This window comes from Pinus tabuliformis, chromosome 6 (genome assembly GCF_031772625.1).
Source record: "Pinus tabuliformis cultivar Carrire ecotype Pingquan chromosome 6, CPIR1, whole genome shotgun sequence".
Lineage (NCBI taxonomy): Eukaryota > Viridiplantae > Streptophyta > Pinopsida > Pinales > Pinaceae > Pinus > Pinus tabuliformis.
The window spans coordinates 1625171631-1625179447 of NC_142292.1; the positions used below are offsets into that span (position 1 = coordinate 1625171631).

Consider the following 7817-nt stretch of genomic DNA (forward strand, 5'->3'; position numbering starts at 1 on the left):
TTCTAATCAAAAGTTATGCCAATTATAAGGTATGCACCTTTCAAAACTCTAATTTGTTGACTATTTGGATGGCTAACCTTTCTAATAAAATATCTCTAAAATTTGAGCCCTTCTAAATATAAATTTCAGTCTACAATCCTTTGACATGTCTTCTTTGCAATTCCACAAGTTTGACCAAACTTTGATGTGCCAAGTGAAAGTTATGGTAACTTTCCCAAAACTCATTGATTTTTTACCTTTTTGCAAGAGCAAAATTGTTAAGCATGCCACATGTCCAATTTTTGAAATCTGATTTTAAAATTTTTACCTAAGATACTTCGGTATGTCTCCTCGGATCTCTAAAAATTTCACAATTTGAGGTATCCCAGAAAAAAAAAAAATTATAGCAAAAAATGTCAAGATCATTCATTTGAACTTATTTTTAAGATCTTGATTCTTCTACTTCTCGTCTTTTAAGCTTTTGCTCTATTCAAGCAACCTCTGATTTGGTTCCTTAGGTAAGAATTTCCTTCATCTCTTTCTAACAAGTTCTTGTTGAATTTCAAGATCTTGATTCCAATGTTTTAATTTATGATTACACTAGTTTCATCTATTGATGTCTTGATTTGAGAAATAGTTGTTGACTATCATTCATTAGGCAAAAGAATTCTTCATCTTTTTCTAGTAAGTTCTTATCGAATTTGTTTTTGATATCTTCAATTTGTGATACCTAATGATTTTGTTGATATTCTGCTACCTCGTTTTTAAACAATCAACTTCATTATTAAGTTGCATGTCTTTATATTTGCATTCTTATAACTTAGTTGATAGATCTATCCATTACATTTTAAAGTAATGTACATTGGAAACTTTAACTCGAATTTTTTCATCATTAATTCCATGCTTACTATATGTATTTTCTTCACTAAGAAGTAGGCATACAAAATGTGAGGCACCCACGTCTATGATGTGAAATGGGATAGAAAACCCCTTTCTTATTTTTCTCATGTTCACATATATTTCCAGGCAATTATTGTTTCTTTCATATGGAAAATTAATTCCTTACTCAACTCACTATCTCAAAAAGGGTACTTTAATATCCTATTCATCCAAACAAATGATAAATCCATAAAATAACATAGCAAATTCGTTTTGATTGGATTTATATATATATATATATATATATATATATATATAACTTACCATTGTCTTTTAATTACCTTTCTCAAATGAAATTGATACCTTGGAAGCTGGAACAACACACCTCTTAACTAGCTATGAGTTACAACCAGATTTTAGGTTCTCCGTATTGATGTTATGCTTCCTTAATGAAATAGTCTAGTGAGGCAACATTTTTTCCCTTTTTGGGAAGATTTTATGGTCAATTTTTGCCAAAATCCAGCAAGAACTTTGGAAAATTGTAGCGTTCAGCAACTATTGCATTGAGATTGAATAGTGATGAGCTGAATATCTTGGTTTGTGGCATGTTTGTATTAACTTGTCTAACCTATAAGCAATTGAAATCATGTTCTCTTCACATAAAATGTATTTAAGGATAATTATAGCCACCTGATCAATAAGAATGGTTTTTGACAGACCATTGCATTTCTTCACTAGGTAAGTTGCATCATATTCCTGCACAAGGAAAGAAATCAAAGTATAACTTTTCTATGCAAAACTTCTGTTCAACACGTTCTAAAAATGCATATTTGAGATTAAAATAATTGATCAGATTTGAAACACCTAAATAAATAAGGTACCTCCCAACTAGATTTTTCATCGCCCAAGTAATTCAATAACGCCTTCTGACACCATGGGCAATCAATGGGATTCACAATGGGTGAAAGTGCTGACACAGACTGTAATAATCCAGCAATAGAAGTAAGGTTCGAAAACCATTTACATTATAAAGATGTTTCGTGTCATCATTGAAATTAGAAGTACAGTCTAGAAAGACACACCTTATATTTATTTTGATTTTTAAAGAAAACTATCAAAGCTCCATGTCCCCCCATTGAATGACCAAAAATAGATGCATTTCATCCACAACATAATCATACATTCTCCAATTTGCCCACTTCTTTTGAGTAGCATTCAAATAAAATCTAGCACCTGTATAAATCAAACTGCCCATTGTGTCTTGCACCTTTTTTAGATATCAATTTTTTCATGTCATATATCTCCATATAGTTCTCAAAAATAAATAACAAAAGAATTAGCCACATAGCATACATGAAAGAATTATACAAGCACATTGTGTAAGATTTGCCACAGTTGAATTTAACGAAATAAATTAAAGCAGGCTGATGGTCTCATACCTACACCAAAATCCCAGCTGTGAGACTCCCCTTCAACATTTAGACCTCCTGTTTCAAATTATCAACAACACAAAACAACCTATGGTGTCAAAATTTGACAAAATTGTTTGCTTACTAAAAGGGAAAGTTTATAAGTTACAAGCATGAGAACTGAAAAAGTAATTCATAGATTACACAAAGACCAAAATAAATCATAGGCACATAAACCATGACTATAGTCTATAACTGAATTTCCTAGAATAACACCATGCTTAATTTTGATAAATATTAATCAAGCGTACAAACAAGAAAGAAAAGTATGAAAAAGTATAGATAAATACTTCTGCCCACATAAATATAATAGATCAAGGAGGATGAATTGCTGTGAAAGCCCAATAGTCACATGACACGAGGACACAGGTCACAGAGGACACAAAAATATGTGTATGACATGGGACATGTCAACCTCAGAAATAGGGCAGAGAGGACATGTTTTATATATAGACAAACAAACACTTACAAATTACAAAACAAAATTCAAAAATAGACAAAGACCCAAACGTTTTTTGAAACTAAAACAAATACAAAATATCGATACATCATACATGATTACAACCAATGTTTTAAAACTCCGACTCGGGTTTGGAACCGGCCGAGGGTCCGTTCCGACTCTGTATTGACTCGGGCAATTTGATTTCAATGACTCCGTCGTTGTAAAAATACATTAAATATTTATTTTTTATTATCAAAAAACATAATTTTAAATATTTTCATTTATGTTTCCAAACACAAAGCATTAGAATATAGAGACAAGACAACATATGATCAAAGTAGGCTCATGAATATATCCATTATATCAAAATGGCACCCAGTGCATTGTCCAATACATACATGATATAGAGATCAAAAGAAAAACACATAACCAGGGAGGCTCTAAATGGCCTCTACAACAAAAGTATACCATAAAACTTCACTAGTCACCAGTACTACTAGCTACTGCTAGAGAATCCAACATCATTTGGCTCAGAATTTGAATCAGAGTCAATCAGGGAAACCCATGGCTCTTCCTCCTCCCCATCACCATCTATAGTAGCACTAGCAGGCGTAGCAGCTGCACGCTGAGATAGACGAGATATGCACTTTCTTCGCGGTTGAGTAGAGGAAGTGCCTACAACTAGAGGACGTGGGGCTGGGGCTGGTACAAGTGGATTTGCATTCAACTGAACATTATGTTCAACTAATGCCTCCATATCTAAATCCAAATCAAGGCCAATATCCTCATCAGAATCAAATTCTGCTAGATGACTCTCCACTACCTAATTTGATGTTGGATCAATATCTTCCAACACAATGGGATCTGTATCAGGTATTTTGTTCAGTAATTGGTTATGTCTTAGTCGAAGGTTGTATTGGACATAGACTAGATCATTTAGCATTTTTTGTTTCAAACGGTTTGTCTTCTTCGTGTGAATCCTCTCAAAGACAAACCAATTGCACTCACACCCAGTAGCACTGCAAGTTTGACTCAAAATACAGATTGCAAACTTCTGCAATTGAGGACAATGGATACCAAAAGCCTCCCACCATTGTGCTGCAAAAAACTAGTAGTGTAATAAGTAAGCTCAACAAATTATATCCAACTTTCAAATTATAAACAATTTAACAAAATAAGAATTCGAAAATTGAAATTTTTGTTTGTCTGGCTCATCTGCTTCCCTTGAAATCCTTGCTAGGTTCTTGCCAAAGGTACCTGTGGCTCTGTTAAAACAAGTGATCTATCGGTGTATCTCCAGCTGATCACTCTCCTTAGGGACCATGCGATCAATGCAGTCAATCAATCCATCTCTAACCTCCCAAGTCAAATCTTCTGCCTCCAGAGCTTTATAATGATACCTTGGGTTCATAAAAAAACCTAGTTGCATGTATAGTGCAATGGAGTTGAGTGTTCCATCTTTGATCAATGATTTCCCAAATGGGCCCATACTTAGCTACTATATTCTTATATACTGCTTTTATTTGCTCATTTGCTTGATCCATAGCCTCATAAATGAATCCCATAGCCAATCTTTCCCCATCCACCAACCACAACACCTTAACCAGTGGCTCAACAACCTTCACAATCTTTGTTGCCTTTTTCCCAAATATTTCTTCATTAACATTCTTTTTCACATCTTGGCCATCCTATTTGCGAGATCATTGACATTCATTCCATTCCTCACTGGAAAACAACCTTTGCAAGTTTTTATGTTGGAAAAGCATAGATTGCAATGACAAAAAATGAGTTGCAAATCTAGTGATGGCAGGCCTAATAATATCCCTGCCACCTGTGTGTTTCCTCATCATGCTCAAAATCCATGAGTGATTGTAGATATATTTTGTTATGCTTTGGCATGCTCTACAGTGTTCTTGACCCAATCTATTTTGCCAATATCCTCAGGCATGAGGTCTATGCAATGTGCAAACATGGGGTCCAAAAGATGATTTTGTGCTTTCCCTCTAACATTTTACCAACAAGGACATAGTTAGAGGCATTATCTATGATGATTTGAACAACATTAGCCACCCGCACCTCTTCAACAACCTCATCCAAACGCTGAAACAACAAGTGTGCATATTTCACCGTATCAGATGCACCAACTGATTTTAGAAACATGGTTCCCTGTGGGCAAAAGATAATAAAGTTTATGATGGTATAGTTCCTTTTATTAGGCCATCCATCTGACATGATGGTACATCCTGTTTTTGCCCATGACCTTTTGAAATATTTCAAATATTCATCAATGGAGGAAATTTCTTTTTGCAAAAGAGATCCCCTTAACTCATGTATAGTAGGGCCCCTTAACTCATGTATAGTAGGGCCCCTTAACTCATGCATAGTAGGGCCTTTGAAGTCCTTTTCAGCAGCAAATATGGCATCAAACATAGGTTCATAATATGGTGAACAAGAAGCATTGAAGGGGATATAAAAATCATACCACCTTCTAGCTATGTAATCATAGGGAGTCTCTCTTAATTATTTCTTCCAATGGTCATCTAAAGTGGGTTGCATATGAATTCTATTAGTTTGAGGACCATGTGCATCTGGTGGAGAGGAGGGTGTGAAATAACTTTTGATATCATCCTTCTTTTTCATTTTATCCTTACCCTTTTCTTGAATAGACTCTAAAAAGGGAGAAACATAGTGAAAGGGGTTGGATGCATCAGTACAAGGGATAGATGAAGATCCCTCATAATCAAAATTGGGGTTGGCAGCCATCATTTGTTGTATAATCCTCTTCCTCCCAATTTCAGCCTCTATTTCTTTTTGCCTAACTTTTTCTTGCTCAAACTACTCAAAGTTATCTAGGAACTCCTTCCTAACCTTCCCAATTTGCATTGATGGTGCTTCACATGGAGTAATTTGGCATTTAACACTAGCCAAGTGTTTTTTCAGTTTATGAATGCCCCCTCCACCCCTCTTAATTTTTCTATGAAAAAATTTGCAATGTATTTGATTATCAATCATTTCAGCATATGCCCAAACAACATCTTTCACTCTAGGAGCCATTTTGTGATATTTGGACTTGGAAATGAAAGGAAAAAATATGAAAATGAAAACAAAGGAAAAAACATTACTTCAATGTTCATTTCTTTTACGAAAAAGACTCTTTTCAATTTCCAAATTTGCACAAAAAAAAACAAGCAAAAACAGATTTTAGAAGTGAAAAAAAATACCTCTATGCACAAACTGCCTCCTCAATGTTGCTCCAACAAACCAACTCCTCAATGTTGCTCCAATGGCTGCCCAAGAAGCTCATCATTGCTGCTCCAATGATTGCCCAAGTTTCCTCACTATTGCTCCAAAAACAAACTCCACAACTCCTCACAAACTCCTCACAAATTCTCACACAAATGCAATGAGATAGGTGTGAGGAAATGTGAGGGGATTGGGTAGCTTTTATAGGCTTGGAAGAGGTAAGTGACCTTCAAGATAACCTAAAACTGAATTAGAATGAACTTTGGGGTTCGTTTCCCCCCCAAAAAATTTTTGTTGGGCGTGTTTGGGCGTAGCTAGTTGAACCGGCCGGTTTAACTCAAGCTCGGCCGAGTCGGTGACTGGCTTAGCCGATTTATTACCAAAACAGCAGAGTTACTGACGGGCTCGATCAGTTTGGTAACAAATGGGCCACCGAATCATTTTTCTTCCAAGTCGGACCGACCAATGTTATGGCTTGATTGGCTCAGCTTAATCATAGTTGGCTTGGATGATTTTTAAAACAAAGATTACAACTAGTTACCACATCAATGATGATCAAATGACAGAGCCACAAAGAATTAAGACCATAAAATGCAGTTTTCTCATTAAGTCATCAAACTCAAAATGTATTACATAAATACCGAGTCACTAATACTATACAATGGAATGTGTTAGAAATCATAAAGGCAAAAAGATTTTCTTATACTTGATAATTACTTGTGATGTTCTTGATTTCTTATTATATTTCTTTATATCTTCTTTATTTTAGTATATCAAGCAATTACCAAAGCAATAGCACTAAATCAATGGACACCAGATATGTTTGATTGATGGGTACATTTTTAGTAGGGCCATGATAGAGGAGTTTGACAACCAATGTCACTAACATCAAGGTACATAGAGGGATTGGTGCTCTTGATTAAATATGAGTTCCATACCCTAGTACATGACAAAATCCAACGGAAACATTGCAATCCCTCCAATCCTGAAATCCTGAAAAAGCAATAAGTCTGTTGGATTTCGAGTGAGATCTAAAATTCTACTTTCTCCATATGAAATCCATTGAGGTTATAACCACCCTCAAACATCCTTAGTCATTTCATGGTAATGTTAAAAATTTAAATAAAAGGATGAAAATGAAAGATAAAGGAGAATGTCACTTTTACTTTAAGAATATAACATTACCATGAATTGCATATTAATACTAGGGCCATAGGCTTGATCATTAGGCTACCCCACTAAAAAATTCTTGTTTCTTTGAAAAAAATTGTGTTTGAAACGTGTTTGCAAAACAAATTGTGAAAAAAAACTAGGGAGCGAAAAAAATTTAAGGCAACGCGCTTTGAGAAGGGGGGGCGCTCACCCGCAACCCTGGTTTAAACAGGCCACTTAGTCTTCCCAATTGACAATATTTTCAAAAAATTGAATCTAGGAACTTGTCCTACCTTTCAAACACCCCAAAAAATATAAAAAATTCATCATTTAATTGATGTTTTCTAAATCTGAGAATTACAGCATAATTAATTAAAAAAAAGATTTAATAGAGTCTAAAAAATCCATCATTTTAACCATCATTTGATCTGAAATCACTCGTAAATGACCTCAGGGAATTGATGAAGGTATTACAGACTCATGTGCTGGGGTGTGCCTATGTTATTTTGTGCAACAGAACGATAAGATTGTGAAATACACAGACACAGAAGCAACATAGAAACACAGTAAGCAAACACATAAACACAACAAGTTTAATAAGGAGTTCACCCAATCCTCCTGGGCTACGTCTCCTGGTCCAGCCTTCAGTGGTG

The 7817-nt window shown here is 35.0% G+C and overlaps 1 pseudogene across 1 annotated transcript in view; it reads right to left on the reverse strand.

Moving 5' to 3' along the window:
* Positions 1–3526, reverse strand: part of LOC149265131 (S-formylglutathione hydrolase-like) — an 83827-nt pseudogene extending 80301 nt beyond the window's left edge. Inside the window, exons 1-5 of the transcript XR_016253702.1 lie at positions 3274–3526; positions 2298–2345; positions 1941–2091; positions 1740–1838; positions 1549–1614 (exon numbers count right to left, since the gene is read on the reverse strand). The product of XR_016253702.1 is annotated as an S-formylglutathione hydrolase-like (transcript). The remainder of the gene's footprint in view (positions 1–1548; positions 1615–1739; positions 1839–1940; positions 2092–2297; positions 2346–3273) is intronic.
* Positions 3527–7817: the final 4291 nt, after the last annotated feature.